The sequence below is a fragment of the Myotis yumanensis genome, unplaced genomic scaffold (genome assembly GCF_028538775.1).
Source record: "Myotis yumanensis isolate MYYU_CA2020_CCGP unplaced genomic scaffold, mMyoYum1.0.hap1 SCAF_8, whole genome shotgun sequence".
NCBI classification, from domain to species: domain Eukaryota; kingdom Metazoa; phylum Chordata; class Mammalia; order Chiroptera; family Vespertilionidae; genus Myotis; species Myotis yumanensis.
The window spans coordinates 28,331,111-28,345,455 of NW_027223759.1; positions in this window are offsets into that span (position 1 = coordinate 28,331,111).

A 14,345-nucleotide genomic window follows, 5' to 3' on the forward strand; every position below is an offset into this window, starting at 1 on the left:
CCCCATGGTAACCACAAACAAAATAGTTAGAGAATATTCACAGAAAAAGGAAATTGGAAGATAATTTAAAAATTTCACTATAAAAAAATAAAATAAACACACAGAAGACAATAATCCAGGAAATAAGGGGGGGGGGGGAACTATAACATATAGAAAATAAATAGCAAAATGACAGAAGAAATTACTTTCCAAAACAATATTGAAAAAAGACAATGTAGGAGTACTCAAACTTCCTGATTTCAAAATTTACTGCAGTGCTACAGTACTTAAGACAGTGTGGCAATACAGACAGACACATAGACCAAGGAATGGAATAGAGAGCACAGAAATAACCCTCACATATATGGCCAAATGATTTTTGAGAAGGGTGCAAGACCATTCAGTGGGAAAACGACAGTCTTTTCACAAACTGTGTACTGAAAACTGAGTATCTACATGCAAAAGAATGAAACCAACAAAATAATGCAATTAAAAATAGGCAAAGTGTGTTGCTAGATTTTCTCAAAGAAGATATACAAATGGCCAATCAGCACATCAAAAATCTTCAACATTACTAATTGTTAGGAAAATACTAATCAAAACCACCTCATAAACATCAGAATGGCTGCTATTAAAAAACCAAATAAACAGATAAACAGAAAATAATAAGTGTTGGTGAGGATGTGCAAAAATTGGAATGCTTGGCACTGTTGGTGGAAATGTAAAATGGTATAGTTGCTATAGAAAACAGTATGATGATTCCTCAAAAAATTAAGCATAGAATTACCATATGATACAGAAATTCCACTTCTGAATATGTATTCAAAAAAATTAAAATCAAGAACACAAATATATATTTGTATACCCGTGTTCATAAGAGCATTATTCACAATAGCCAAAAGGTGGAAGCAATCCAAGTGTTCACTGATGAATGACTGGATAAAGAAAAGGTAGGATAGGCATCCAATAAACATATCCAGCCTTAAAAAGAAATGAAATTCTAATACATCCTACAACATAGATGAATCTTGAAAAGACCCAGCTTAATGAAATAAACTAGACTCAAAACTACAAATATTGTATGATTCTATTTATATGTGGTACCTAGAGTGGTCAAATTCACAGAGACAGAAGTACAATAATGGTTTTGGGGAGCTGAGGGGAGAGGGAATGAGGAGTTATTGTTTAATAGGTACAAAGTTTCAGTTTGGGGTAATGAAAAATTTCTGAAGATGCCTAGTAATAATGGTTGCACATCCATATTACTTTGAGAATTTTTCAAAAATTATAAATGCTTGTTAAAAATTTCAAACAATACAGAGGTGCATAAAGTAAAAAAGAAAAATTCTTACTTCCCCCACTCTCACTCTTCCAAGAATTCTTTATCTTTGAAATGGTAAGATTTAAACCAATTTTATGGTTTTAGCCCAGTTTTCTTAAGTAAAGAACACAGGCGATGAGTAGGAAGTGTTATTAAAAATTAACAAAAATATGACACTTATAAAAAGGAAGATAAACGTATCCATGACAAAAGAGCAATTTGTTATATGGGATCATAAGTGTTTATCCAAATACAGGGCCTCAGGAAGAGCCTGCGTTCTTTCTAGACAGTTAAATAATATCTGGAGCACAGATGGGTCTTTTTGGCTCCTCACTCATATATAATGTGATGTGTTTATAAGATAGTTCCTTCTGGCACAGCAAAGCATTTCTCTACTTTACATAAAACTTATTTTTCACTCAATAGCTTCTTAATCTTAAAATTTTAACCTCAGAAATCTGTTCTGTGAAAATGCTTAATTGAATAGGTTTTCACTATACACTTGTTTACTTATATTTGTAGTTCACCAGAATAAAACAATGAGTTCAAAAGCAAGTGTGCTCTTTTCTTTTTAAAAAATAAATATTTTTTTATTGATTTCAGAGAGGAAGGAAGAGGGAGAGAGAGGTTGAAGTATCAATGATGAGAATCATTGATTGGCTGCCTCTTGCACGTCCCCTACTGGTAATCAAGCCTGCAACCTGAGCACGTGCCCTTGACTGAAATTGAACCCAAGACCCCTCAGTCTGCAGGCCGCCACTCTATTCCAGGGGTCCTCAAACTACGGCCCGTGGGCCACATGCAAATACAAATATTGTATTTGTTCCCGTTTTGTTTTTTTTTACTTCAGAATAAGATAAGTGCAGTGTGCATAGGAATTTGTTCATAGTTTTTTTTTAAACTATAGTCCAGCCCTCCAATGGTCTGAGGGACAGTGAACTGGCCCCCTGTTTAAAAAGTTTGAGGACCCCTGCTCTATTCACTGAGCCAAACCAGGCAGGGCTGTACTCTTATTTATTTATTTATTGTGTGTGTTTTTTCCAATTTAAATTCTTTATTGTTTATATGTCTCCTTTTCCCCTCATTGACCTCTCCCTGGCTGCTCCCACCCCTCAGCACATGCCCTTACCCCCCTACTGTCTGTATGCTCTTAATTACTTAATTCTCATCCTAGAATCAGCCAGACTTCATTCTGACAATGTTAATTTGGAACTCCCTCCACCCCTAATTTAAACAAGTTATCCTACTTGAGGCAGAAGAACTTTCCTTTGTAGAGTCTTTCCCATGCTTTCCAAGTATGCACATGCATACTCTATCATAGTACTTGGGCCAATCACCATTGAAATATCTATTTTCTTGTACCTTTGTGGCTTAGAGACTTCATTTGGGTAAACCTTGTTGCCTCTCCATATTGTCCACACACATGCAACAGGACATAGTCACCACACTAGATACATGATAGATGACCGATATGGACATAACAAGAGCATATGGTACCAATGACAGACATTCTTTAATAATATGTCACCTACCATTTTCATACCGACCTACTGCAATAAAAATGTATTCCATGAACTTTATCAAATTATTCTTTTTGCATGTGTTCTATAGTCTCTTAGACATGATCTCTCAATTTTGCTAAACTGTACACATCAAATTGTAATCACTTGACTGATTTTCTAGCCCTTTAATTAGTTAGAGGTTATTAATCCACACCAAGATTCTATTTCCCAGAATGTAATGCTTATAGATAATGTAAAATATCATCCTTCTCATTTTATATGGTCAGGAATTTGGAGAAAAATGAAATACTTTATATTGCATTTAACCTTCTTAAAAGAATTCTTGTTATTTTGAATGATCTGCACTGATCAATATTTTGAATGAAAGAATTGATTTGTTTTGCACAAATAAATTGTGTTAGTTTATAGTTTGTTTCTTTATATATTTGACATAATGAAGCACATCCCAAACTTGATTTTAAAACTATTAAGATTGGCATTGATTCAGTGCAGGTTTCCACTGTCAAGGGAGGGGGGGGGCTCTCTAACCTTTACCTACAACCATAGGTAAGGCCAGTGCTATACCTTGTCTGTAACAGTAAATGAGATCAACACTAATCTATATTTATGCTTGAAATAAACCAACAATAACCCTGGACTCATCTGGAACTTATGAAGTCATGTAATAGAGGCTTATTTTTGCCTCGCAAAGTGGGCCTCCAGAGCATCATGTGGGAAATTGTTAGAAATACAGAGTCTCAGGTTTGACATGAAATCTACTGAAACAGAAACTCAGAGGGGTGGGCCCCCAAATCTGTGTTTTAATTGGTATTCCAGATAATTCTGATGCAATATTTTGTGTCAAAACAATTGCCCTACTCAACAGTTCCTGATAACATAATCCCTACTCTGTTTAGTAGCAACATCAAGTCTTTCCTGCAGTCACTAGGGACAGGTCATGATTGGTCTAAGCCAGTCATGTGAATGGCATTTACCTTTGCCAGGACCAGTACAGGGAAGGGCCTGCTAGCTACTTCTGGCTAATCCATTTCAAGAGAAGCCAACTGTTCTCTTCTGGGAAGAATTCTATTCCTTTGTAAAAGAGATGGCCAGCCCTGTGAAGAAAAAGCTATTTTACCATCAACACATCACCTGCCCACTGCATTCCATAAGAATATAGTTGTGTGATGTCTGGAACAGCAGTTGCCAAATTTCAGCTAAAAAGGGAAGGCTGAGATAAATGCAGAAACGCCAACTCAGTGGCCTGATACTGTAGAGCTCCTGAGCAGCCTGGAGACCACCTGTCCCAGAACTCCAGGCTTGGAGACCACCTGTCCCAGAGTTCTTGGCGAGTACGTTATAACATCCTTATGGGTTAAGCCATGGCTAGTCAGGTGTTCCCTATTTTCAGTCAACACATCTTAACTGATGAAAACTGTGAATGCCAACATTTTAGCAGACATTATATCAACTGTAGCAGTTTATAAAGGGATTGCCAGCTAACCTCAGTTTTAGCCATTCTGTGGCTTGCAATTAATTATGCCCAAAGTATCCAGATTTGGAGATTAATTTAAAAATCAAAATGCCTACGTTTTCTAAATGTGCTAAGGAATTAATAAATTCTAGGAGCCCTGACAGAGCATAAAAACAGTAGATTTGTGATGGCGTTAGGAGAATGGAGGAAAGAGAAGCAGACTCGTCTTGTGAGTGGATACAATGGATGACTCTCTTTTGGGATGGAGAACATGGTGGAATTCCACTGAGCAAGGGAATAAAGGAACTGAGATGAGTGTTGGCAGGGAATTGGTAGGTTTTCATGAGGAACTGGGATCTTAAGTGCAGTGAGTAGTAAAGGCAGGTTGTTAAGCACGGAAATAACATGTGCTATGAGAGAAGACAGGAAAAAATGATTGGTTCTGCCTTAAGGGACTGGAAAAGGCAAATTTTATACTGTGTAGTATTTTATTTAATTGGGCAATTCTTTGGGGGATCCCCCCCCCCGCAAGACCACCCCTATGTTCAGATTTGCTAGAGGAACTCAGGGACTCAGCATAGAGTCTTATACCTACAACTTATCACATTAACACATCACACATCACGGTTGGATCTGTAAGGACAAAGCACACAGGAGTCTGGATCAATGTGCATTTTCCCTCCTGTAAGTGGTTGCACAGAGCACACCTCCCTCCAGCAGCAATAACGCAGCAACCTGTGAGGGGTGCTTCTTCCCCGGGGAAGCCCATTTAAAGCTGGCCACAAAGGCATTCCCTACCTAGCAAGCAGCAAAATTCCACACTCCCAGCAGATGTTAACCATCTATCACATTGTATGTACAGACTGTCTGGACACAACAAAACAACCCTATCAGTTAGGGAAATTTTAAGAAGCCATGCCAAGATTCAGCCAAGATCCAACCTTGAGAGCAGACTCTTCTAACCATAGCAGCCCCAGGCCTGCTATGTTAACTGTCTTCTGCACAGTAGATTACAGTTTAAATCCTAAAATTATCCAGTGTTACCCTTACACATTATATGTTTAGTTGATAAAAAATATTTCAAGTTTATTCTGTAATGAGCTCAGGTTGACATTGTATATGACTTTTATAGTAACTGAAGTATGACTTACACAGTAAATAAAAAAATTGACAAAACTTTACTATCTTTAGCAAACAGAGGATCATAAAAACTAGAATAATATATTTAACTTTAGTGAGTGGTATTCATTTTGCTATTTTTTAAACTTTATTTTAGTTTGCTTCAGTGTAAAGAGATAATGGTCATGGCATTTAGGCAGGGAATTGTGTTTAAGAAGACATGAAAAATAAAGGATTAACATGTAGATGTAATTCACTGTCAGAACTTGAGGGAGAGTGTTTGAGAAGATGGAGTTAGTGATATGATGAAAGCCCATAATATACAGTTAAATGTGGGATTTTTTGAGAAAAGCTGGTTATGTTGATACTTGAAGTGGTGGCGTAAGGACTCCTTCTCCCTTTCAAATTGGAGAGGAGACTCCTGTCTCCTCTTCTTTATATTTCTTGAGTTTGCTCAACTTGCAGAAATAGCAAATGTTCCTAACAAGCAGAGACTAGATTTTACTAGGTGGTTCCCAAATGAAGTTAGCGTCGTCTGCTTTCCAGATGGCACCTGCTTCTATCATTTCTAGCCAAGGCTCAGAGTTTTTTGACCACAGATAGTTTAAAGAAAAATGCTTTTCTTCCTATTCAGTGGAAGAAAAATCTATTACTTCTAGGTAACAACTATAAAATTATTGTATCAAGAATAAATTTTTGTTCCCTGATTAATATGAAATTGGGTAGTGTAGTAGCATGGCCTAAATCAGGGGTCCTCAAACTTTTTAAACAGGGGGCCAGTTCACTGTCCCTCAGACCGTTGGAGGGCCGGACTATAGTTTTAAAAAAAACTATGAACAAATTCCTATGCACACTGCGCATATCTTATTTTGAAGTAAAAAAACAAAATGGGAACAAATACAATATTTGTATTTGCATGTGGCCTGCGGGCTGTAGATTGAGGACCCCTGGTCTAAATCCATGATATTTCTTAATGTGTCTTTATACACTGAATCTCAGAAAGAGTCCAAAAAAAGCTTTCAGTTCTTAAATTAAAATATTCAGCTTAAACTCCAATTGTGATCCTGGGATATATAACACAAGTTAAGGAGACCTACTATGTGTATTTAACTACACCATTATCCACATGGTAGCTACTAATAGTCAAGCATAGCTTTGCTGTCACTTCATATTTATCTATGGCATGTTCAACATCATTATGGGGAGAAAGAAAAAGCCATGACCTCAGTTAGCCTTTTGAAATTGAGTTCAAAACTGTCGATATTTATGAAAGGTAAAACATGCAGTCATGAAATGTTCTCTCTGCTGTCCAAAGGGAAAGGCAGGTCTACATGGAACTAAGAATGACAGAGTGCCTTCAACATTCCAAGGGCTATGGTAGTTGCTTTTCTATGATAACCTTCTTTAGTCTTCACCATGACTCTAAGAAATACTGCACAATGTTATTATATTACTGAGAAAATTAGAACTAGCGTGGTTGAAGTAAAAAGCCCAAGTTCACATAGTGGAACTTGGATTTTAAGTGGAAGAGCTGGAACTGAGTCATTATCTATCTTGGTTCATAGTTTAAGTTTTTGTTCACTACAGTGGCTGAGTATAAAGGTGTGGCATTTATATTAATGAAAAATAATTTTAATTCAATAAAATATGAATTTGAACATGAAAAATCACTCTTCAGAATAAGTCAAAAATAAAGGACATTTTAAAATCTCAGTCTTAGAAAATGTGTCATGTGGATGTCTTGAAGTATTCTGAGCTGTCTTTCCACTCACTGTCACATATTTCTCTTTTTTACTACACTATTATCCACTTGATATTCGTACATGAGACAACCAATAGTCCAGCCCTGTTTTAGTATCATTTTACAATTACCTGTAGTATATTCAACAACATTATAGAAATAAAGAGATCATGTTCTTATTTTACTTCATTAAAAAGGATGTTCTAAACTATAGATTTCCCTTTCTGCTGTAATTTTATTTTCCATTGAATTAATATCCTTGAAATTAAAAATGACAATCTCTCTGGCATTAAAATGTTCTTAATAATTGTAACTGTCAGTAGAATGAGGGGGGAGTGAGAATATGCAGAACTAGGGATTTAGTCCTTCAGCATACCCAATAATCACCTGCATCCTAGAGAAAAATGTAGTAAGTCTAGAACTCTGAATTTTTTATTAGCAATGATCAAGTGTAGTGTACATGATTAGACTCTATTTTGAGAAATATTACCTTAGCTCAAGGACCCATCAAAATTTAAAGAAAGGTTTTTTAAATCCAGATGGAGAGACTGAGAGTTTGAATCAATCATTGAGGAGGAATTGTAGAATCACATGGATGTCCCAATATGCATAAAATCAGTTCTGCAAACATCACAATTTATTTAATCTGCTAAGGTGGCATTCCTCCTGCTTGATAAGGTGACCATCTAGAAATGGGGTGGGATAAGCCATTATGTGAGAGTGTTTTTTGATGCAGGAACTTACAAAAATCTTTGTGGAAGGAAGCAAAGTTATTGATAACCAAAGGGAAGACCTTCAATAGGCAGTGTTAGTGCATAGGACAGCAAAATGCATAGTGGGAGAATATGGGGTCAGTTCAGCAGCCTAACTGATTCCACATGATCAGTCTAAATTCTATCCTCAAGTGGATAAATAGTGTTGAGTTTGGATAATGATACTGAAAACTTAACAATTTTTTTTTCATATATTTATGTTAAAATGTGTTCATGTTTTCAGTGAACAATATGATACCTAATACATCACAACTGAACTTTCATTTTTAAGAAGTTATTCTATATAGAAATGTAAGATGCAATACCACTCACCTTGAAAATAGTCACTCAGGTTAGCAGTTTTATGGGATATTTAAAAACATGTATTCTATACATATACATGTATAACTTTGAGTCCTACTTAATAGAATTCCTCAGATAAAGACTAGTTGTTCTCATGACTGATCTTTGAAATAAAGATGTGATAACGCTATTTTCACAAGTTCAGTTGCATTTTTATCTATCTTATCTGAAACATTTCAGGCTGCTCTATACTTTGAAACACTGATTGACAGAGTATTCACTGTGTTTCAAGGATGTCATCAACTTTGAAAATTGCTGACAGAGAAGAACACACGTGTCAAAACGGGATACCAGATGGTAAAAATATCTTAAAAGGTTTTTCCAAGACTCTTCCTCTCCTTTTTATTGTGCTATTAGCCAAGTTTTTTAAAAAAGCAAATATCAGAATACCAAATAAAGGCATTATGATCAGCCTTTCTTGTAGGTGCTGTTTATATGCTATCTTTTATTAGGGAGAGTGGTCAGGCTGTTATTTGTTAGTCTCTTAGTTCTTTTAAATCCCTTCCCAATTATATATATGGTAAGCCTTCTCCAAACCACACAGCATCTGACATCAAGGAATGCCATCACTATTCCGTAGTAGTTGAAGCGAAGAATGTTGGAGAGTTTTCTGTATGCTACTAATGTCCTTTGTTCTATAGAATATAGTGTATGCTGACAAAGTTTTTATCATTTTGATTTTTTGGTAGCTTGGATTTCACTAATTAGTGGGGGCATTATTTTATAATTAGAGATATATTGGGGGGGATAATTTGTTCCTGGGATAGTATTCATCATGCAAGAGAAAATGTAATAAAGCTCCTTGATAATATACTTAAAAGAAATCTGTATTGATTAAATGTCATAAAATATTCATGCAGATTAATAAGGTTTAATTTCTGAGATAATAGGATAATGGTCAGTCTCTCGGATGAGTGTGGCTTCCTGTTTAGATATACTTATGGACAGCTCAGCTTCCATCCTCATGCTGACTATACTCAGGATATAAATGGGTTCCTGTCCAATGCCAGCTCTGATCCATGAGAGGAGACTGTCTGGACCACTGTGTTGAGATGGGCTGTGAAGCCCAGTGGAAATAGTACTGTGATCTCTGAGCAACACCCTGTGGGGCTGGGTGAGCCTGAGCAGCAATCCACATCCTGACATTGGCCAACTGCATTCTGACAGTCACAGCGTGGGCTCTGGTTCATTAGGGGTCAGGGCTGTGTTGGACGCTGTTGAATTCCTTACATCTCACACAGTACTTGACTGAGGGTGTGGTTATAGTGTAGTGATTATTGAATGAATCCTCCATAAATGTGCTCTGTTTTTCCATAGTACTTACTATGTTCTCAGATAGTATAGTATTTATCTACTTACTATGTTTATTTTCTGTATCCTTATACTAGCTTGTAAATTTTACAAAGCAGGCATTTCTAACATTTTTGCTTCACTGATAGAATCTTAGTGCTTAGAAAAGTGCTTGTGTCATAGCTAGCATACAATACACATTTATTGAATTGATGCATTCATTACTATAATTACTGTTATTTCCGTACCTTACATATCTAGTTTTATGTAGGAAGTCAAACCTTGGGGACGGGGGAAGAGAAGTTTCCATTCAACCATAACACAAACTCAACATTAGTTATTCCTTACCTTCTACAGAGCTGCACTCAGCTCCTATTATCCTCTTTTTACTCTGCTAAATATAAACTCTTTGAATTTTTCAAATGCACCCATAATAAAACAGCCATGTTTTGAAAATAATGATCCCTAAAATATTCCTTGTGAGGAAACCATCCCATATTCACCACAAATATGAAACCCAAAGACCGAAATACTGTCCGTTGAATGTATCATCCATCTTTTTGACCACACCTCTCACATTCTTTGTTTTTTGTTTGTTTGTTTATTTCTATAAGAACCCAGGCAAAGGCATTCTAATCTCAGTGTTCAGATGTTGAGTAGAGTATCAGTGTGGGCAGTTGAGAAACTTAAGTAACCCAAGGAATCTAGAGAGAGGGAAAAAAACTGTAGAAAAGTGTTATCCCAGTCTAGGCATGTTCACTGACTTGACTGAGCAGCGAACGGAGGTCTGGAAAGTGACTCTTACAGCATGTTAATAAGTGTGTCTCTGACTTTTTCATCTCTCCACTTTACATGATAACCTCCCCAGGTGTTTAATATGCACCAACTCTTTCATTTCCAATTGACTTTTGAATTACAGAATATTGAAATTCTTAAGGCTTAAGCCATTGCTTTTGTATTTCAAAAGCACCACGTGTTAGAGATGGTATTACAATGCTTTGCAGAATTCCTTAAATTATTTAAAAATATATATAACAATGCAAGCATTACAAGCAATAAGGTAACTACTGCTGGCCAGAGTGACAGAGTATTTACAGGTAGAAAGAGTAGAATTTCACTTTCCAGTTGGTGTGAGTAATGCTGTACATCCCCTCTCTTTCCCCTCAGCCAGCACTATTGCCATTTCTGTCTCGGGCCCAACAGAGACAGACTTTCTATACTGAGCACCCCCCACTTTGGTTGATTCTAGCTCTTTACTTACCCAAGGATATGCCATCTATGCTAACTAACCTCCAGGGCAGGTCTTGTTGAAACTAACAAAGAGTGTTATCTCTCCTCCCTTCTTTCTACCTGTGACTTTGGCATTCAGTTCTCAAGCTCTTACTACACATCTGAGGTGTTGAGAATTTGGCCTGTGTTTCTATTGCATCAAAATGATCTGAGGCCGTTGGGAACACACATTGCCAGGCACAGACCTATTAGGGGAGGATCTTCAGGGGCAGGGCAGTTTAAGGACAACTTATTTTTTATGTGACCTCCCAGATATTTATGATATATTTCCCTGGCCACCAAAACCCCAAGCAATAACAGGAGGAAGAAGAGATTAGCTTATTCAGGTTTCTCTCATCCACACAAACATGAAAAGCTGTGCTGTGGTTTCTGACACTTGTCTGATTTCATTTTGGTATAAAGACCTCATTTCTTTACCCCCAATGAGCTGCCCAGGAGTTTCTGTAGCAATATTGGCTTTTAAAAAATCATGTTAAGGTTGTCATGTCTTTCTTGAGTCTTTGGAGATCTTAAGCTATTTGTAAAGATGTAAATTCAGTGGCTTCTGATACTTCCTGCTCCGTCTTATTTTTTTGTGTGTTCCCTCTGAAAAATAAATCTCCGTATTTTATACCTATGAATAATTTATACACAGTGAAAAAGTGCAAAAAGAAATAACCCCATAAGTTCCTGATTTGAAAGTCTCAAATTATCAGCCTTGAAATTCTCCAACATCTGGATATATAGGGGTTTCACTACAACAGAGGAGATTACCTGTTTCTGTAATAAATCTTTCAAGTTCAAAATGAAACGAAGTCTATGTTTTTCAATTAAGGTTGGCTGTTGAGTTTAGGATTCATCTTTGGCTAGAAAAAGAGAAACTGCGGCCGTTAGTGACTGCCACCTGTTTTTGAAAGGTGAATTTATGGCACTGAAACAAAAGATAGCTGCCTTTATCTTTTTAAAAGTAATCAGTTTTTTCCCCCCAGACTGTTTCAGGCCTCAGCTCAACACAGTACAGAAGTCTTCGTTGGGAAAGAAATAGTACCAGTGCCAGGTCTGAGAGAAACTGTGGGGCAGGCAACATGTGGTTCTGGTCATCAGCAGCTGTCAGAGCTGTGTCTCCCATCTGGGAAGCCAATACCTGCTTGCCAGGCTTCCAGCACTGAATGATTCCTTTACTGCCACCACTGTCCTTAGAAAGCAGGGAGGGAGTTGAAGGGAAGAAGGGAGGCATAGAGAGGGAGAGAGGGAGGAAAGGGAGAGATGCATCTGGTATTCATTCATGTTTTTGATCAAATTTATTCAACCTTTTGATTTTTTTCCTCCAAGATCACTTGTATTATACTCATGCTAAATTATGAAAACAAAGAAAAGAAGAAGAGAAACGCAGCCAGAAGGTGGGATAGGAAGTAGTACTTTGGTTTGGAGACTCTTCCCTGGTCTCCTTTGAAGGCTTCTGCTTAAATTTGTGTGTCTTGCATTTTATCTGTCCAAACCTAGCCTAATTGTCCCTGTACTCTGGGCGTAGACGCCGAGATCATTTCTGTAACATTATTGAAATGGCAGTGAGGCTTTCAGCAATTAGCTTCTATTGGATTTCAGAAGCCAGCATTTATGAGGTGGGATAATGGAGATTCCCCACAATGAAAGTCTTAAATGGCTGATCCTAAGAGGAAGCCTTTGTCTTTCCTTGGGAAAAGCATGTTTGTTCTTTACTAAGATGGGCTGACGGCCTAATGATCTTCTGAGCCTGATATTAAAGAGCAGTGTTCTCACTCTTCCTCCTGGCAAATGCAGGAATGCTGACACCGCGATGTGCAGTATCACTGCTGGCCATGCGACATGCAGTTGTCAGAACACTGGGCCCTTTGCTCTGCAGGCCTGTACTTTATTCAGGCCTGATTTCAATACCGAGGAAGCAAGACAAGGCACTCAGTTGTCAGCATGGGTGGGCAGTCCCCTCTCCCTCAGAGGCCAGACTCTCCTCACTGGTCCCACATGTCCCAAGGCTCTCAACCACAAATGCTGAAGAAATGGACACTAGTTTTCTTTGTTTTTTTTCAAACTTCAGTATTATAATGAGGTACATACCTATTACATAACAAGGAGCTAGGTATTGTATAAGGAATTGTTAATCCTTGTAAGTGTATTTCTTCCTCAACTTGAGGAAGTTCTGGTTGATTTCACATTATATGTTTAAATCTGCATAAATTAGATGTTATGTGAATGCAATTTCAATGATCATCAGGTACATTATGTCTTTATGCAACAGCTCAAAGACAAAGCATCAACCTAACATCTACAATAGGTAAGGATATTGAGCCAATCCATCGGTTAGGGTTCTATTTGTAGTTTTTGTTTATTTGTTTGTTTGCTTTTAAACCACATGAATGGGAGAGACAACAGATCTCCTGGGTCCTGTGGCTGAAAAAGATAAGGGAAGCTTTGGGGGGTCTGGTCAGACTAAAAGAAGAAAGGCTGGAGACTAAGGAGTTCTCAGTATCTCACTGGCAGGGACCATACTTTTGTTTCTCTTCAGTATTTTCCCAGACTGGAGGTATGATTCAGGAATTAAAAACTGCCTATTGATTGACTGTATAATTCTTTGAAAACAGATAATGCAAACTTGTTCTAAAAATTTAGAAAGATGCCATGAAAGATTTCATATTTAAGGGGCTATTGAAGTGTTGGCCCTGCATTGTGATAAATGAAGTTCACTGCCTCAGCTCTGCACAAAGATGAGGTGAGGGACGAGGCAGTCAGTTCACTGCTGCCAGTTGTCCTCCCATTTACATACATATTTTGTGGCTCCTCCTCTGCTCTCCTGAAGTGAAATCCACAGAAAATCCCCATCATTATGTGTGTATGTGCTCCTGCATCTAAATCAGGTGTACAGCAGTCTTTCCATTAATTCAGATGCTTCTTTATTGTGTGAGTTATCACAGCAACTATTGTTTGAATTGTTAAAATAAGCATGTTTTACTTTTCTGATTCCAACAACTAACATTTAAAAAATGTTTCACTAGGCACTCCATGGAATCTACTGAACTTTACATTTCTGAACAAATGTGAATAGGGATCCAAGGAGTTGAGCATCCATTCCTATTTTAGAACATTTTAGGTGATATACAAAGAATAAGAAGAAAATGGTATAGAAGACACCATGGCTGGTTAGCTCAGTTACTAGTAGTTGGAAAGTGGAGTCACTGCTGGCCAGTGGCTCTTCAGTTACGATCAGTTTCCAGCCCTCCAGCTGCCGGCCCAGCTAAACCCCACACAGCCTCTTAACAAAAGTAAACTGTTGTTCTTAATGGGAGTCAAGTGGCAAAGAGTGGCTGGTTCAGTGAAATCCAAGTCACCGGTGGAGTCACTACTAGCTTCATGCTGAACAGAAGCAGTGTTTTCCTATGGCACAATGTATTTTTAAAATATTTCACCAATATATAACATAGTACTTCATTTTATAAATTACTTGGCCAAACTTTTACTGCCAAAATATTATTAGAGAAATCTTTGACCAGCCTAATTTTCA